The sequence below is a fragment of the Canis aureus genome, chromosome X (assembly GCF_053574225.1).
Source record: "Canis aureus isolate CA01 chromosome X, VMU_Caureus_v.1.0, whole genome shotgun sequence".
Taxonomy (NCBI): Eukaryota; Metazoa; Chordata; class Mammalia; order Carnivora; family Canidae; genus Canis; species Canis aureus.
Window position 1 is genome coordinate 110,029,801 of NC_135649.1, and position 17,945 is coordinate 110,047,745.

The 17,945-nt window shown below is 39.3% G+C and overlaps 1 protein-coding gene across 8 annotated transcripts in view; it reads left to right on the forward strand.

Annotated features, from left to right (window-relative positions):
* The first annotated feature begins 394 nt into the window (after positions 1–394).
* The window catches only part of SCML2 (Scm polycomb group protein like 2), a 101,128-nt gene continuing 83,577 nt past the window's right edge, over positions 395–17,945 (forward strand). For 2 of the 8 annotated variants that reach the window (XM_077889958.1, XM_077889959.1), the window contains exon 1: positions 401–503. The gene's annotated coding sequence lies outside the window, so the exon portion shown is untranslated. Of the gene's footprint in view, positions 504–4,921; positions 4,968–17,945 lie in introns of all 8 variants that reach the window. The other 6 variants (XM_077889960.1, XM_077889961.1, XM_077889964.1 and 3 more) reach the window with 5 other exon arrangements.

The window sequence follows — 17,945 nt, forward strand, 5'->3', positions numbered from 1 at the left end:
TTCCTAGGGAAGCGCCTGGCTTTTCGGTGCGTGGCCGGCGTGGCTGGTGAGCAAGAGTCAAGGGCGATGGCCAAGGGGAGCGAGTGCCCGCGATGGAACCTGACGCGGACCCCGGGGTGTCCTTGGGGGGCCCATCACGGTCTTGGGTGCACGGGCTGCGACTGGCCTCTTTTTGGCGGGAGGCGCAGACGGCGGGGGGAGGATGGAGGAAAAGTAGCAAGGGCTTTCCTGGGCTCGCAGCGTCTCGCCCCCGCCGCCGCTCGCGCCGCCTTCCGCCCGCGCCCCCAGTCCGGGCCCCGCACGCGGCCGCGGTCGTAGGGCGTGCTTGCGGCAACCGCAGGGCACGCGGGCCGGCCGGGGCGGGGGCGGGGCGGCGGTGGCGGTTGCGGGGCATGCGCGGCTCCGCGCGCGGCTTCTCAAACATGGCGGCGGCGGTGTGAAGACCGGTACCAGTTCGCGGGACCCGTGTGACATTTTCGCTCCTGTGGCGGACGAGACCCGAGGTACGTGGCGACTCCGGGCCCCGTGAGGACCAGAGAGGCGGAGCCGTGGCATCCGGCCTCTGGTCGTTGTCCGCGGGCGGGCGGGTGGCCGGGAGCCCTTCGCGGCGCGTCCCGCGCGAGTAACGCCCCCTTAACTGCCCCGCCGGGTCCGGCCTTAGCTCGACCGTGGCCCACCTTGGGCAGCCTCTTCCCGGAGGCCGGGGCTCCCCTGCCCCACTTAGCGCCCCCCGCGACGCCCCACAGCTGCTTTTGCGCAGCCCCTCGCTTTTCCCCGGGGCCCCGTCGCGGTTCACTGGCCCATCCCTCGCGCGGCGTTTGGTTGCCGTGTTGCTCTCGAGCGGCCCCCGGGCCCGAAGCGCGGACAGCACCCTCCTGAGCATCCTCTTGCTGTGGGTGGAGCTGGGCTGGGGGGGCCGATCTGCGCCCCGGGGCAGCGCCGGTAGGCGGTGGGGCTGAGGGGCAGGGATGACTTCGCGTGGTCTGGGCTGAAACCCACCCGGTTGCCTTCTGTGGACTTTTGAGATAACTTTTGGAGTTTGGGAGGGAAACGTTAGCCCGGAAGGATGCGCCTGTGGCTTAGCGCGGGCTCCGGTCCCGCTGCCAGGTGCTCGTCGGACTTGCGCCCCGGGACTCTGGGAGGGTGGTGGGGGCCGCCGGTGGCTCGTGCTTGGGGGGGGAATTGGGGCTGGAGGGCGCTGCCCTCTTGCGTGTGTGTTGGAGGTGGCGGTGGAGAGCGGGGCTCTAACTCTCCGGTGGAGCGGCAGGGCGGCCGCTGTACTCTCGCGGCTTGACCTGGTCTAAGGACCATTGGTGCCTTTAAGGGACAGCCTTCTTGCTCTTTCCACCTGACTAGTGCTTGTGCTGCATCCCCGTGTAAATCGCCAGAGGGAGAGCGAGCAGGCGAATGTCATAGATTTTGAGCCTTGAGGTTATACATAGCTTTGCGGTCTGTAATTTGCCCTCCCTGGGCCCCCAAATGTTTGGCCAGCGCCAGTATTTACAAATCCTCGCTTAAGACTATTGATGTTTTTAAAGGTTGTGATACATTGGTCATTCATTACAAAGTGTGATTGTAAGTTGAAATTAGCTTTTATTTTGAAGAGTTAGATTAGCTTTGATGATTTAAGTGTTAAGGTGACGTTAGGATATCTCTGGAAAGTGAATGGATCTGTTCGTAGGGGGAAAGTAAGGCACGGAAAGTAAATACTTAAGATCATATGGTTTGCAAGTTTGTCAGAGATAGTTTTATCAAAACAACTGCAGATGCTGCTGCATTTCTAATGCTTCCAGGGCTATTCATATTTCTGTTTTGGGGAAAGAGTATTATAAGATGTATAACGTTTATGGAGTACAACTTCCTATGACAAGTTAATTGTATTATAACAATAGTTCATAGATTGATTTAATTCTTTTCAATAGCAGTGCTTGTGAATGTTCTTCAATAATCACAATTTTGCCTTTCTAGCCATTCTTAATTACTCATTAAAGAACGTATTTCCAAACGATGAGTGTTGTGTGTTTTTTTTTCCAGCCTGTGGTTTTGTGTATTTAATGAGAGGGATGCAAAAATAAGCTTTCCGTAAAAAGTCCAGTTGGGATTTTGAGAAAGGAGTGAAATTATGAGCACTCACCTGATGCTTTGTATTTGTTTGGCTGTGGTTTTAGCCACAGTCTTCAAAAAAGTCTGAAAGATACTTTCAAAAAGTTAAACATTTAAAACAGCTTTGAAATTTTTGAAGGGGTATCATATATATCACAGCCTTATAAGTTTAAGGATGTATGCTTGTTTCCTTTAGAGAACCTGATTTGTTTTGAAATTGTTTGGAAAAAAGGATGAATGTAACTGAACTACTTTATGTGTGAGGTTGCTTTAAAGCTAATGATGTCATGATATGTACAAAAATCATTGGAGTCAGTCTTAAAGAGGTGGTATCAGTTTTTCTCATGAGGCGATAGATCAGTCTTTTTGTTTCAGTCAATACATATTCATTAAGTGCCTCTGCTGTCTGTAGTATGGAGTTTAGTTCAAGGTGCATTTATTTAGAGGCTGTGAGTGTTGGCTTCTGGGTGTTTAAGTGTGCACACCAGTAGTTTATTCCTGAAATTTCAAAGTTATAGCTAAGAAAATCAATACGAATGTAAAACAAATAGTTATTTTATTTCAAGGGCAAATTCAAGGAGTTGGAATTTTGGTTATAATTCTCTAAACAAAATTCTGGGTGTAACTGAATTATTTCTGACTTGTGTGGTACTTTGTGCCTCTTTATGATTAAATAAAGCTGTACATTTTTATGGGATTATTTTCTAAGTCAAACAGATAAACATACTGGTTAGGCTTGGGAAGAAAAATGAATTATTGGTATAAATTGAAATCTCTGTGTGCTCTGGAGTCTTTTTTAATGCTAAATAACTTTGCTTTTACGACTAAGTAGTGTAGTTTGTGACTAAATATTAACTGATAGTTTAGAGCACTTTCTTTTTAAAAAATGTTTCAGGAATCTCTGAGCTCAAAAGTAACAAGGGTTATGATGGCCAGCTATAAGCCAGATGTGACTCTCATTTTCTTTTGGGTTTGTTCCTTTTTAGCTGCCTGCCTGTTCCTCCCAGATGCTTCCTATCTCCCCTCTTCCTGCCCCCCGTTCCCTTTGCTGTTGGTGTCTGTTTCCGCATCACTGAAATGGTCAGGGTAATCCTGTGCTGCCTCACCAAGAAATAATTGATGATAGTAAAGTGCCTTGAAAAGGCTGAGTAAATACCTAGTCTTTTGAATGAAAATGATGTCCCTTGTTCCATTTAAGGAAAATCCAAATCCCAATTTTAGTTTGAGCTCTTGGGGCGATGGGTAGAGAGGGAGGGAGGAGGAAAATTTCACTTGAATATTTTATTGCCCCTCTCTTTGGGTTAATAGAAATGATTGTTGTAACTTTAGTAACTAACACTGGAGGATGCAAGGGATCCTCTACTATTAAAGTTATTAATCGCCTCTAGTCTTCCCCCCCCCCCCCAGGTTACCCTGTCTGCTCCACCTTTCCCCCTTTATGCCATCTCTATTCTGATTCCAGCTGTGAATGGAAATCTGAGGTCATTTTCTCTTTCAGTTCACCTCTCTGGGAGTTTCTTTGTCTCCTCATAGTCATATTCCTGGTTTTTAGGATATGCAAGATATGAACAAAATGAGCTCTGCCAGCCATCAGGGTTAGAGCTATTGAGGCTGTGGTTGTGAATATAGGTCTGACATTGCCAGGAGATGTTTTGCAGCTTGGAGTGAGCAAATCAGGCACCCCTAAGAATTTTAAGAACATTATTCATGTCTGAAAATTACTACAAAATATCTTAGGATTTGAAGTGATTGTTAATTTCAGGAACCAAAAACCTGGAAATTTTGAAAATGGCAGATGTTGATGATTTTGAAAGAAAAAGTTCACCCTTCCCTGGGTTAGGGTCTTAATATTTGTGATCCTTTTGTCTTAGGGAAATAGATGAAAAAAAACCTGCTGTTTATCTGATGTTAGAATGGGCTGATATAATTTAGTGGTAAGTGTTCCAGGCTCTAACTAGTTTGGGCACTGGTTACTCTAAGTATGGAAATGCCTTTACTATAGTGATAACATCTCATTTTTAAAAAGATAACAGAGGTGATGGTTCTTTAAAGCCAGATAACTTGAGAAAAATTTTAGAAACTAAGATTTGGAATGTGTGTGTGTGTGTGTGTATTATATATATATATATATATATATATATATATATATCTTTGCTTTTCATTTCATGAGTAAAGCATTTTTGCTTGTTTTGTCTTTATGTTGTCTAATTTAAGTAAACGTTGGCCACCTTGGAAGTAATAATATGAGTGATTTTTTTTTTTTATGCTGAATGGTTTCTACTAAACATATATCCCTAAACCTTTTCCCTACTTTCATTTTTTGGGCATATAGTGGAAAGGTTTTGACATAAAAATGAGGATGTCTTATTGCATGACACGTGAAAGATTTGAGAATCTGCTAAGCAGTTTATATGAGGATACTATTCAATTTAATTTTATACTCATCTCCCTAACTAAGCTAGATGAATTCCTTATTTAACCAAAGAGGGGGAACAAAAGAAATAAGCTTTTTTATGAGTAAAGAGCTGGGAAACATTTGAAGATAGCATTTGACTACGTACTACTTGTGACCTGTGTTTATGGCTGTGGCTCTGCCCCTTCCTAAGTTTATAGGAGCAAATTGTTGTAAGAGCGGAAAGAAAGTGCCCACCTTTTGTGGTAATGTGCTATTGTAAACTTCAGAAGGGACAGATGTATTGCAATTCTAGGGCATACCTTTAGGATACTTTCTTTTCTCAGGGGAAGGTTGGTGGGACTCTCTTTGCTTCTTGTCTTTCAAATACATATTTAATTTTTCTCAACCTCTGTTTCTCATAAGGATTAACTGGTGCAGAATTCCAGTCATAAAGAGCTTCGTTTGCTTGGTATGTACGTTGTAGCCTTGGCATAGTCTTTTAAATTCAATATGTGTATTGAAAGAGTTCTTATTTTCTTTATCATTTGGTCACTTTTCTCACCTTTCATCATTTTTAGGTAATTTAAGATTTTGATCATATATGTAGTTTTAAGGTAACTGTGGTTGAATCACATGTGTTTTTTTCTGTTATCTTGCTTCTCTGTACAGTTGTAAACATGCTTTTTACTGTGAAACTGTTGTTTTTTTTCTTTCATTTGAAAGATTTAAAGTATTATTTGGATTATTTCTCAATATAAATGTTTTTTGAAAAATAATGATCAGTATTATCTTAATTTTTTATTAACTTGGTAGAGTTTCATAAGTCTGTTCAAATGGAGCACATTATCTTTGATAGTTATTAAAAGAATTAAAATGCAGTACTTGATACTGGTAAGTACCTTTAAATATTGCTTTGTTTTATTATTATTTTTTATTTTTTTATTTTTTTAAATATTGCTTTGTTTTAGATTAGAAACTCTGATTTGAGAATTTCTTGAGTTGAGATTTTGAGAGGTTTCAGAAATACTTAATGAATAATTTACTGACACCTGCCTCACATTTTAAGTATTGTCAGGGATGTTTAGTTTTCTGGTCACTTCAGACTGGTTTATTGCATGCTTTTCTGTAGTCTGTTGTCTAGCAGGGATTGTTGTTGTCATCATTTCCATTATTTCTTGTAGGGCTGGTGTTAGAAACCATAAATCTAGACTGCTGTGATAATAGGAACAGGCTGTAACCTGACCCAGTTCTTTTGTCAAAATGTCGCACCGAGAGCTGCCTGTAGTAAATTGACATGCCCTGCTATTAACTTCAGTCCTCCGCAAATGTCGGTGGGCAGCAGGTCTTTGGGCAATTAGCCTGTGGCTGTGCTTTAAAACCTTAGGAATTTACAACTATAAACTGGGATTTTGGCAACCCTTGACTTGTCTTTCATTTATCTGTTTTCTGACATAACATACTTAAGTAAATGCATAGCTTTCAGATAAATTATTTTAAGATTGTAAGTATTTTAACTTGTAAGCTATAATTTTTGAAGTAAATTAAAAATTCTTAAAAATAGTTATTTTCTTCTTGGGTTGTTTTGATACAGAAAAAGATTAATTTATAACTTTTTTGGGGTAGACTTTACTAAAGTATAATTAAAATTGCTCCTCTAGAAACCTTAATTTCCTCCAGGAGGCTAGATTTGATAAATCTTCACTACCAAAAATGTTCATTCTTAATATTGATATTCAGAATTCAAAGATGGAATTTTATTTTTAAAGGTAATTACAACATTATAATTCAGAGGTTTTTTTATGATTTATAGAGATATCAGAAAATGGGAAATTTATTTATTTGAGTGAATTGAGTAGGTGTTTGTGAGATCTTTAAGTAATGAATCATGTCCAATTCCAACAAGTTTTATATGGCTATATGATGGATATATATACTTTTTCTGTCCTGTATTACGATAATCACCATTACCAGAAACAAAAAAAAAGTTGAGAAAGTTAAAAGAGCCAGCTACTCTTTGTCGAAGGAAAATATATAGCTATAATATAGCTATAATGTATTTCATTTAAAGCAGTATGAGTTTTTGCATTTAGGTATAAATGTGAAATACTTTTTACAACCAAAGTAATAAACTATTTTCAAGTCAAAATGAAAAACTTAAAGGTGCTATCTTAGTGCAGTTAACTCAGGCCTCCCTATCATCATCTTATATATTGACTGGGCAGCAGAGAAGAGCTTTTTTGTTCGTTACGCAGTTTTGAAAACAGTGTCTTTATAACAAGATAGACTAAAAAAGAAAAGTTTTACTTATCCTCTTTCAGTAGTATTTTCTGCTGAATTATGTGTGTGTATAACTTTATCACTTAGTCCAACATTTTCTTTAAAACTACCAACAAGCATATTTGAACCTCTCCTGGCCTTGAAATTTCTTATACTATTGATATACTCAAGGGAATAAAGGGAATATAATGAAATATTTATGCAACCAAGTTATTTTATGTGTAGTGACTGTGTCGTTTCCTTTTTGTGTGTGTGAATATTGGTTTAAAGCATGTGTTTTAATTCCAACTGTAATGTAATTGGAATGTATAAACTGAATTCTGGTACAGCATATATTCCTACCTATTCTCCCTGAAAAACCCATTTACAATAGTGATCAATTTACACTGGGGCCTGTCTTTTTGAGACCTCAAACATCCTGGAAATCAAATTCAGAGTAAAAAATTAAAGGTTTATCAGATGTTGGGGAGAGGATAGATGTGGGGAGTAGGGGACTGTCTCATATCTTACCGAATTTTCTCCTTGGCCCATTGACCTAGACTTGTGTAAATTAAACCATAGCAGATTAAACATTGCAGGAAGGAACAGAGAAGAACAATAACAGCCAGCTCCCCCCCTCCCCATTTTTTAAAAACCACAATGTTCTGGGACTATATGGTTTAGGTATAAGTAGCCAGTAGCACAGCAGATTATATTTACTCATTTAGCAAACATTTGGGGGGCCCTACATGTGATAGACACTGTGGATAGATACTGGAGAATACAAAGATGAACCAGACACAATACTGCCCCTAAAAGCTTATTTCTGCCAAGGGAGATAAGGCATGTACACAAACACAATAGAAGAAATTTTAGCAAAAATGGTTGAGAATTCAAGGACCTACGTCCAGTCTAACTTGGTGATCTTGTGCAGATCTTTGAGCCTCAATATTCTTAACTTTCAAATGAACATTAATAACTAACAACCCTACAGGTTTGTAATAGGCTTTAGATAAGAAAAATGTATATAAAGGCCCTAGTAGGATACCAGATATTTAGCAAGAGTTCAATAAGTGACACCTCATAGTATTTGTTATTGCCATTTTATCCCTACTGTCATTAAACCCTAGGGACCATAATTTTTATCTTCTCATGATTCACTCATGGATCCATTCTATGGACAGTGTATTGAAACTGTCTTTTTGGTGCCTTAACAGACTTAGGTTTGAATCATTTTTCTTTTACTGCCAGCTTTCTGATCTTCAAGAATCAGCAGAACTTGGTAATTGATAAGAAACTGGACAAAGGAAGAAGAGAATCAAAGATGACTTCTAATTCAGAAAGATTGGGTATTAGTCATGTTTATTAAAAAAGGAAGCAGAGGAAGAGTCACTTATTTTGGAAGGCAAAAGAGTGATTTCTTTCTTTCTTTTTAAGATTTTATTTATTCATGAGAGACACACAGAGAGAGGCAGAGACATAGGCAGAGGGAAAAGCAGGCTCCCTGTAGGGAGCCTGATGTGGGACTCGATCCCATGACCCTTGGATCATTACCTGAGCCAAAGGCAGATGCTCAATCACTGAGCCACCCAGGCGCCCCTAAATATGTAGTCTTTGTAGTGGTTGTGAGGCATTTAGACTGACATTCAATAGGCTATACTAGAAATTTTGGAGGGAGACTGAGGCTAGAAATACTGATATAGGAGTTATCCACAGAGGGATGTTGCATCACGATAGACTAGAATGAGATTCTAGACTCTAAAATTACTAGAATCTAGAGGAATAGAGTGAGTGACTACAGAAGATCAATGGCTAGGAAAGGAGGAAGAAGTAGAGAGGGATAAGAGAGGTAGGGCAAACCAGAGAACCTGAGGCTCAGAGACAAGAGGAGCTTGGAATGAGGGGTGTAAAACACTGAAACACTGAAACGGGGTATGATGCCTGGGAGGTAATTATGGTTTTGGGAAGTACTTCTGAGGAAAGAAGAAAGATTGCACAAAGTAAAGTATCCCAGCAACTCTTTGTATTTTGAATGTTGTTATATTTATTACCAAAATCTTAGTCATCAGGAAAAGGTTAGTCTGGTAAATATATATTCGAGAATCTTTTCTTCAGGATGCCCAGGTGGCTCAGTGTTTGAGTGCCTGCCTTTGGCTCAGGGTGTGGTCCCGGAGTCCTGGGATCAAGTCCCACATCAGGCTCCCGGAGTCCTGGGATCAAGTCCCACATCAGGCTCCCTACGGAGAGCCTGCTTCTCCCTCTGCCTATGTCTCTGCCTCTCTCTCTCTGTGTCTCTCATGAATAAATACATTAAAAAATCTTAAAAAAAAAAAAAAGAATCTTTTCCTCACCGATAAAAATATGATGTTGTCTCAATTTAAGGTCACTTTACTCCTTCAAAAAATGTGTATTTTAATATTTGCCAAATGAGAGGTTCAGCAAACAAGTCTAATAATAAATGCTTAAGTTTGGACATTACATATTTCTGCATATGGGACTTCTGTCTGGGAAATAACCAGCAAACTTTGCTGCTGATGTGGGAACAAATTTATCTTTTTCAATTTAACATCTGTATTTTGTTTTTTTTTAATACCTTCTTAGGTTGAGATTCTGTATAAGTCCATCCATTTTATAACCTCTGACCAATGGCCTAAAGTTGAAAAGGGCCCTGGGAGATTTCTTTCTTGTCAGACTTGTTAAGTTCCTGTCCTTGTCAGAATGTTTACCCTAATTGACCCTTCAGATAGTGGTCTCTAATTAGAGACTCAAGGTGTATTACCTTGTCTTCAAAACAAAACAAAATGGAAAAGCAAAACAAATAACCTGAAACAAACAAGTTATGGAAAGGCCCTTGTAATCTTCAAATTATAGACCCATTAACTTGATAAAAATAGTTCTTTAAAACTCTTTCTCAAAAAAAAAAAAAAAAAAAAAAAACCCAGAATTTTCCTCAGGATCATGTAAGATCAATGGGAATTTTAAGTTTAATAATTCCACTATTAATCATTGTTTAATCCTACTGAGAAAATGACTGAAGACAATGCAGGAATTTTCAAAGCATTTGTTGATCTCTTATCAGCTCTTAATTCTATAACAAGATACAATCTTCCAAACAAATGGTTTTGTAAAGATCCCAGAATATCAATGCTTGTTCAAAGTCTGCTAAATACAGTAGCTAGATTTCATGTAACTGTGGTATGTTGGTAAAGGAAATGTCAGTGTCAGACACTTATTAAATAGTTTTAACATACTAACTTTTCTTGTGGCTGATTTATATATGAAAAAAAATTTAAAAAAATTTTTTTAACACCATGAAGTTGCTTCTTATATGCATTCAGTGAAGGAGCTTCTCTATATCCTGGCAAAAACAAAACAAAGTGTTTAGTTTTTTTTCTTGCCCAAATTTTCTCTCTCATATGATGTGGAGAATTACTTTGGGAGTCTTACTTGAGTCTTTCTTAAAAGTGCTGAAGCAGTTCAAATTATATTGAGAGCAAAATTAAGCTTTTCTGTTGTTTCTGTGTAGACGATGACTGTGTAAGATACGTTTTTATTTCTAAAAGAATGTTAGGTTCTTAATTTTTTCCAGAAAGACAGCAGCTGTGCTATCTGCATATCTGGTATGTAAGTCCTATAGATATGTTCTTAGATGCACAGCATATCTTTATTTGAGGCACTGGGGATTCAACTATGAATTGATGCTAGTAGTATTTACCAGTGGATCATGCTCTATTCCTTTGACTTCTATAATCTCTACCTTTGTATTGTGACAAAAGACATAGGTGAATTACAGTGTAAAGCTGGGGCATTTTCAGAGGGACAATAGAACTTTTTATGTTTTCTCAAATTATACTCAAAGATAGTTTGTTAAATTAACCAGTATTCCTTTACATCAGGATCTGTACATATTCCTCCTAGTACTCAGTCCTAGGAAAGTGTTTATTTTTCCCATTGAATTTGTATGTATTTTTATCTTGTAGTGAAGCTTATATGGACCAGAGAGAAATTAACCATTCAGGTTGAGTACTCTTATTTTCCAACTGGTACATTTTTATTTGTACCTTTTTTTTTTTTTAAGGGTGGGGAGGGCCAGGAGAGAGAATCCCAAGCAGGACCCATGCCCAGCGCAGAGCCCAACACAGGGCTGGATCTCACCACCCTGCAATCATGAACAGAACCAAAATAAAGGGTCGGTTGCTTAACCTACTGAGCCACCCAGGTGCCCTGGTGTTTATCCCTTTTTAGATTACAAAATAAGCACTAATTTTTCAAAAGCACTGTTTTAAGTGCTAATCTTGAGAATAGTGAGGTTTTTTTTTTTTTTGTGAGTTTTTCCTTATGGCATGAACTTTTGTTTTTTAATTTTTTTTATTTTTAAAAAAGATTTTATTTATTTATTCATGAGAGAGAGAGAGAGAGAGAGAGGGGCAGAGACACAGGCAGAGGGAGAAGCAGGCTCCATGCAGGGAGCCCGATGTGGGACTCGATCCCAGGTCTCCAGGATCACGCCCTGGGCTGAAGGTGGCGCTAAACCACTGAGCCACCTGGGCTGCCCAGGCATGAACTTTTAAAAGGCATTTAATATTGTCCAGTTTTAATTTTAGCTAAATGTGTTGGTTTTATGAGTTATAATATGGGAAGAATTTTATTGAAAGATTATTGATATATGGAATTTGGAAAGTGTATATTTAAAAGTGATTCAAATGTGTATTACATATGGATTTACGTATGTGATTTTTAACAATTGAAAGGATATATGCCAGATGGTTAACAGCAGGTATTGTTTGATGGTAGGATTATAGGTGATTTTCCCCCCCTTATCTGTCTTCTAATTTTTTTGGGGGGATGATGAGCATGTAAAAAAAATAATAACCGATTTTAGTTTCTAGGAGTCCACAAAGGCCATTTTGGTTCACAAAGGGCCAAAAGCTATTTTCAGTACTCAAAACCCCTAAAGGAAATTCATGAATAGTTAGGACTCAAAGTTGTCCAACACAGGGTGACATCAAGTTTCTTTTGGCTTTAGCTAGAATGTATGTTTTCTGATAATGCTGGTTAGTAGATGGTAGCTATTTTCTTTGGTAATTATGTGTCTAGGCATTATAGAAAGCATGTATTTATATATTTATTTGCTTATTACTGCTTAATTTAAGAGTGACTTAAATATAGTGTTTCTGTTTCTTGAAACAACACCTTTTTGGTCTATACTTCAGAAGAGAATAATTAAGTAATGCTCAGGAATCAAAGAAGGATCATAGTGTCATTTTGTAACATAATTAATGTTAAGTGTTAATGCTGAAACTGTCTCATCTCAGGCAATTTTAATTAGGACAGATGAGGTGGGATAGAAGTCAGTCTTTGAACTTCCATTTATTTATGATACTATGCTTGGTGCTCTACCTACACTATCTCATTTTAATTTTCATGATGACACTATGAAGTGTAAGTGGTATTAGCCTTACTTTACGCAAGGGAAAACCAAGATGAAGTAACTTGTGATAGTTTTAAGCACTCGAAATATTTCTATGTAATTCATATAGCTACCACTAACCATTGCAGCATAAGTTGTTTAAGAATATATAATTTGTGGGACACCTGGATGGTTCACTTGGTTAAGTGTCTGTCCTTGGCTCAGGTCATGATCCCAGGGTCCTGGGATCAAGCCCTACATCAGGCTCCCTGCTAAGTGGGGAGCCTGCTTCTCCTTCTCGCTCTGCCCCTCCCCCTGCTTGTGCATGCTTGTGGGCGCACGCTCTCTCTCCCTGCACTCTCTCAAATAAATAAAATCTTAAAAAATATGTATATAATTTGTTAATCATATGCCACAGGCCAGCATTGAGTACAGAGCTGCTGCTTTTTTTTTTTTTTTTTTTTTTAATTCATGAGAGACAGAGAGAGGCAAAGGGAGAAGCAGACTCCCCATGGGGAGCCTGATGTGGGACTCCATCCCAGGACCCTGGGGTCATACTGACTGAGCCACCTAGGTGCCCCACTTTCTTTTATTATTTAATTTATACTGTTGTAAAATGTTCAAATAATGCATAAAAATAAAGGGAAGAAAATTAAGGTCACCTAAAATATCACCACCCTGTGAGATAAAAAAAGGAAGATCACTGAAATATTTTTGCATTACTTTATGCAAACTTGCATACAATTTTATACAAATAGGATAATATCATGCAAGATGTATTCATAAAACACACCCCCTTCCCTTTAGGACACACTATCATCTTTATCTTCCTGGGTAAACCTTATTAATAACCTGTTAAGGGCAGCCTGGGTGGCTCAGCAGTTTAGCGCCGCCTTCAGCCCAGGGCCTGATCCTGGAGACCGGGGATCCAGTCCCATGTCAGGCTCCCTGTCTGGAGCCTGCTTCTCCCTCTGCCTGTGCCTCTGCCTCTCTCTCTCTCTCTCTCTCTCTCTCTCTCTCTGTGTCTCTCATGAATAAATAAATAAAATCTTTAAAAAAAAAATAACCTGTTAAGTGTTCTGTATTTCTCTCCATGCTTAAATAATCTTTTACTCATTTAACCATATGCAAACCTATACATTTATATGTTTATAGTGAAAATTTTAGTCACTATCAGTGAACATTTGAGAACTTTTTAAAGCGCAAGTCTTTGTGCTAGCTGTGGGTGAGCTACAAGAAAGAATAATGTGTGGCCTATATTCTCAATCACTTAATATGTGAGAAGAGATGAGTAGGTAAACAACTTGTATTTTACAAGATGTGTCTTGATATGTGGTAAATGTTGGGTGAAGACACAGCCTGAGAACCTTGCAGGGGAGCTTCCATAGGGCAGAAGCTTGCCTTCTTGTTGATTCATATGGGCATAAGCTCCTGACATGTGGGATTATGCTCACTTGTCAGTAAATAAGTGTCTGTAAATAAAGTCATGTGTTCAAGTGAAACAAAAAAAATATTCTGTTGATTGGTTTAAATGGGTTATAATTTGAGATCTGTTGAGAGAAGCAGTTTGTGTATTTGCTTTATTTCTTTGGCATGGAATTATCCCTTCTCCCATTAGGGAATTACATTTTTTTTCCTTTAAAGTTTGGGTATTTTGTAAGGAGGAGGATGTAATATTTTGCTATATGATTCATGGCATTTTTAAAAACGATGTTATTTATTTATTCATGAGAGACACACAGAGAGAGAGGGGCAGAGACACAGGCAAAGGGGGAAGCAGGCTCCATGCAGGGAGCCTGATGTGGGACTCGATTCTGGGACCCCACGATCATGCCCTGGGCTGAAGGCAGGCGCTAAACTGCTGGGCCACCCAGGGATCCTATGCATGGCATTTGGAAGTTTAAGATAGCTTAAGTAAGTAGTACTTTCTAATACAGAAGTTATTATTTGCTCAAAAGTAAGCTTAAGGGGTGCCTGAGTGGCTTAGTCTGTTAAGTGGTAGACTCTTGATTTCGGCTCAGGTCATGATCTTGGGGTCCTGGAATTGAGCTCCATGTTGGGCTTTGCACTCATTGGGGAGTCTGCTTGAGTATTCTCTCACTCTCTGTCCCTTTGTCCCTCTCCCTGCTCACAGTCTGTCTTTCTCTAAAATAAATAAATAATTTTTTTTAAAAAGTAAGCTTAAGCATTCACTTGATTTTACATCTAGTGCCTAGATTGAATGAGAGTTTACACATTTGCATTGTGCCTGGGTGGCTCAGTTGGTTGAGTATCCCACTTTTGTGTTTGGCTCATGTCATGATCTCAGAGTCATTCAGAATGAGCCCCACATCATGCTCCACACTAGGGGTGGAGCCTGCTCAAGATTCTTTCTTCCTCTGTCCTTCCCTAACCACTCCACCCCCTGCGCCCTTTCTTTCTCTCTCTTTAAAGATTTTATTTATTTATGTGTGAGAGAGAAAAAGCACAGTGGAGAGAGGGAGAGGGAGAAGCAGACTCCCTACTGGGCAGGAATTCCCTCCCCCCAACATAGGGCTTGATTCCAGGACTCTGGGGTCATGACCTGAGCTGAAGTTAGCAGCTTAATCGGCTGAGCCACCCAGGCATTCCCCTCTCTCTCTCTTAGAAAAAGAAAAAAGAATTTATGCATTTGCATATGCCAAATATAAACCTTTGATAGTAGAAGTATTAGGGAGAATCAGGAGGGAAAAACAAATCAATGAAATATATGAATTTCAGAATATTTGAAAAGAAATATTTTATTAAAGATTGGTAGATACTCAAGTATTCAGTTTGAATCTACCTTGTGTTTAGCACTGTTCTGGGTGCTGTGGAATATATATAAAGGAAATAAAAACAGGACCAGGGTCACATTTTCTGTCTCTTTAAAAAATGTATTTATTTATTTTAGAGAGACAGAATGTGTGTGCACCCTTGAACACAGAGGAGTGAGTGGCAGAGGGAGAGGGAGAGAGAATCTCGAGCCGACTTGGTCCTTAGCACAGAGCCCCATATGGAACTTGATCTCATGACCCTGAGCTCAAGATGTGAGCCAAAACCAAGAGTCCATTGCTTAACTGGCTGTGCCATCCAGGTGCCCCAGGTCATATTCTCTTAAAGGGAAGACTATTTCATTTAATATTACTGGCATAGTGAAACATGGAAACTACATAGCTTAAGAGGGAAAGCAATAAAAGTTGTCTATAGTGAAAGAAGAATGTTTAGGACAAATAATTTTAATTTTATTGTGACCCTGAAAGAATCCTTAAATTACCAAGCTCACATTTTAAAAATTTTATTTCATTTTATTTCCTTTCAAATATAGTTAATATACAGTGTTATATTAGTGTCAGGTGTACAATATAGTGATTCCGCAGTTCCATACATCACCCAGTGCTCATCATGACAAGTGCACTCCTTAATCCCCTTCACCTATTCACTCATCCCCCTACCCACCTCCCCTCTGGTAACCTTCAGTTTGTTCTCTATGGTTAAGAGAGTCTGAATGGTGTCTTCAAACAACTCACTGCACTTTAACACCATGAGGACTGAAAGGGAAAGCTTATTGAGTCACTGACTCGTGCCCTCATAAACAGTTCGAGTTCTTTTTGTGTATCGAAGGCTTTATTTGGCATGACTTTGGACTTCACAAGAGATACATCTGCTCACTGGTGTTGAGTGACTATGATAATTGAAAAGGAAAAGTTTCCAAACTCTGAAAGAGTTGATCTTATCTAATATGGCTAATCTCAAACTAAAGGGATCTGGAATTCTTCTTGTCTTTATCTGGGGATAAGTGGTGTTTATTTTATTCCTTGGTCTGCGGTTGTACCTTTAAAATAAGTGGTTTGGATTCCAAAGCACTGATTTTGAAGTTAAGAGTGTTTGCATTGTTGGGACGCCTGGGTGGCTCAGTGGTTGAGCATCTGTCTTTGGCTCAGGTTGTGATCCCAGGGTGTCCGGGGACCAAGTCTCACATCGGGCTCCCTGCAGGGGACCTGCTTCTCCCTCTGCCTATGTCTCTGCCTCTCTCTCTCTGTTTCTCATGAATAAATAATACAATAAAATCTTAAAAAAAAAAGGATTTTTGCATTGCATTTAACTCTAAGAAAGTTCTGTCTTTACTTATTTTATACCCACCAGCAGAGTATGAGAGTTCTAGTTGTTCCATATCCTTATCAACATTTGGTATTGTCAGTCTTTTTAATTTTAGCCATTTATGTAATGGTATCTCATTGTGGTTTTAATTTGTGTTTCCTCAAGTACTAATGATGGTGAGCATCGTTTCACATGCTTGTTGGCCATTTGTGTATCTTCTTTAGCAAAGGCACCATTCAAATCTTTTGCCAATTGTGTTTTTTTAAAAGATTTTATTTATTGTTTACTTGAGAGAGAGAAAGAGAGAGAGAAAGAGAGAGAGAGAGAGAGAGAGAGAGAGAATAAGTGGGGGGAGGGGCAAAGAGAGAGAGAGAGAAGCGGACTCCTTGCTGAGCAGGGAGCCCAATGTGGGACTCAATCCTAGGACCCTGGGATCATGATCTGAGCCAAAGGCAGATGCCTAAGCGACTGAGCCACCCAGGCACCCCCAATTATGGTTTTATAGGGCTGTTTACCATTTAAAAATTGAGTTCTTTATGAATTGAGTAAGAGTTCTTTATGTATTCTGGATCTTTTATTGGATACATATTTTGCAAATATTTTTTCCCATTCTGTGGCTTATCCTTTTCTCAACAGTATCATTTGAAGAGCAGTTGTTTTGATAAAATCCAGTATATCAGTTTTTTCTCTGGTGTGTTGTGCTTCTCTGTGTCATATTTAAGAAGTCATAGCCTAACTTAGAGTCAGTCACAAGGTCTCTGTGTTTTCTTCTAGAAGTTTTATAGTTGGAGGCTTTGCATTTAGATTTATGATCTTTTTTTTTTTTTTTTTTTTTTTAAATTTTATTTATTTATGATAGTCACAGAGAGAGAGAGAGAGAGAGAGGCAGAGACACAGGCAGAGGGAGAAGCAGGCTCCATGCACCGGGAGCCCGACGTGGGATTCGATCCTGGGTCTTCAGGATCGCGCCCTGGGCCAAAGGCAGGCGCCAAACCGCTGCGCCACCCAGGGATCCCCAGATTTATGATCTTTATTGAGATAATTTTTGTGTATTAACTTTTTTTTGCAAATTATGCCTTTATTTTATTAAAAAAGCTTTATTCATGGTGATGTTTTTTATTAGAGTAAGAGAAAAATGGAAGACATCCTTAATGCATATAAATAAGGACTTAGAGAATTTACTTAGGTAAATTATGGTACAGCCACATCATAGAATATGAAAAGGAAATGTCCAGATGTAAAAAATGAGGAGAGATAAGCACTTGAGTTGATTTCTTTTGATTTGCAAATATAGTCTATTTATTTATTAATTTTTTAAATTGGAGTTCAATTTGCCAACATAAAGCATATCACCCAGTGCTCATCCTATCAAGTGCCCCCATCAGTGCCTGTCACCCAGTCACCCCATCCTCCTGCCCACCTCCCCTTTCATTACCCCTTGTTCATTTCCCAGAGTTAGGTGTCTCTCCTGTTCTGTCTCCCTCACTGATATTTCCCACTCATTTTCTCTCCTTTCCCCTTCATTCCCTTTCACCATTTTTTATATTCCCCAAATGAATGAGACCATATAATGTTTGTCCTTCTCTGATTGACTTATTTACTCAGCATAATACCCTCCAGTTCCATCCTCGTTGAAGCAAATGGTGGGTATTTGTTGTTTCTAATGGCTGAGGAATATTCCAT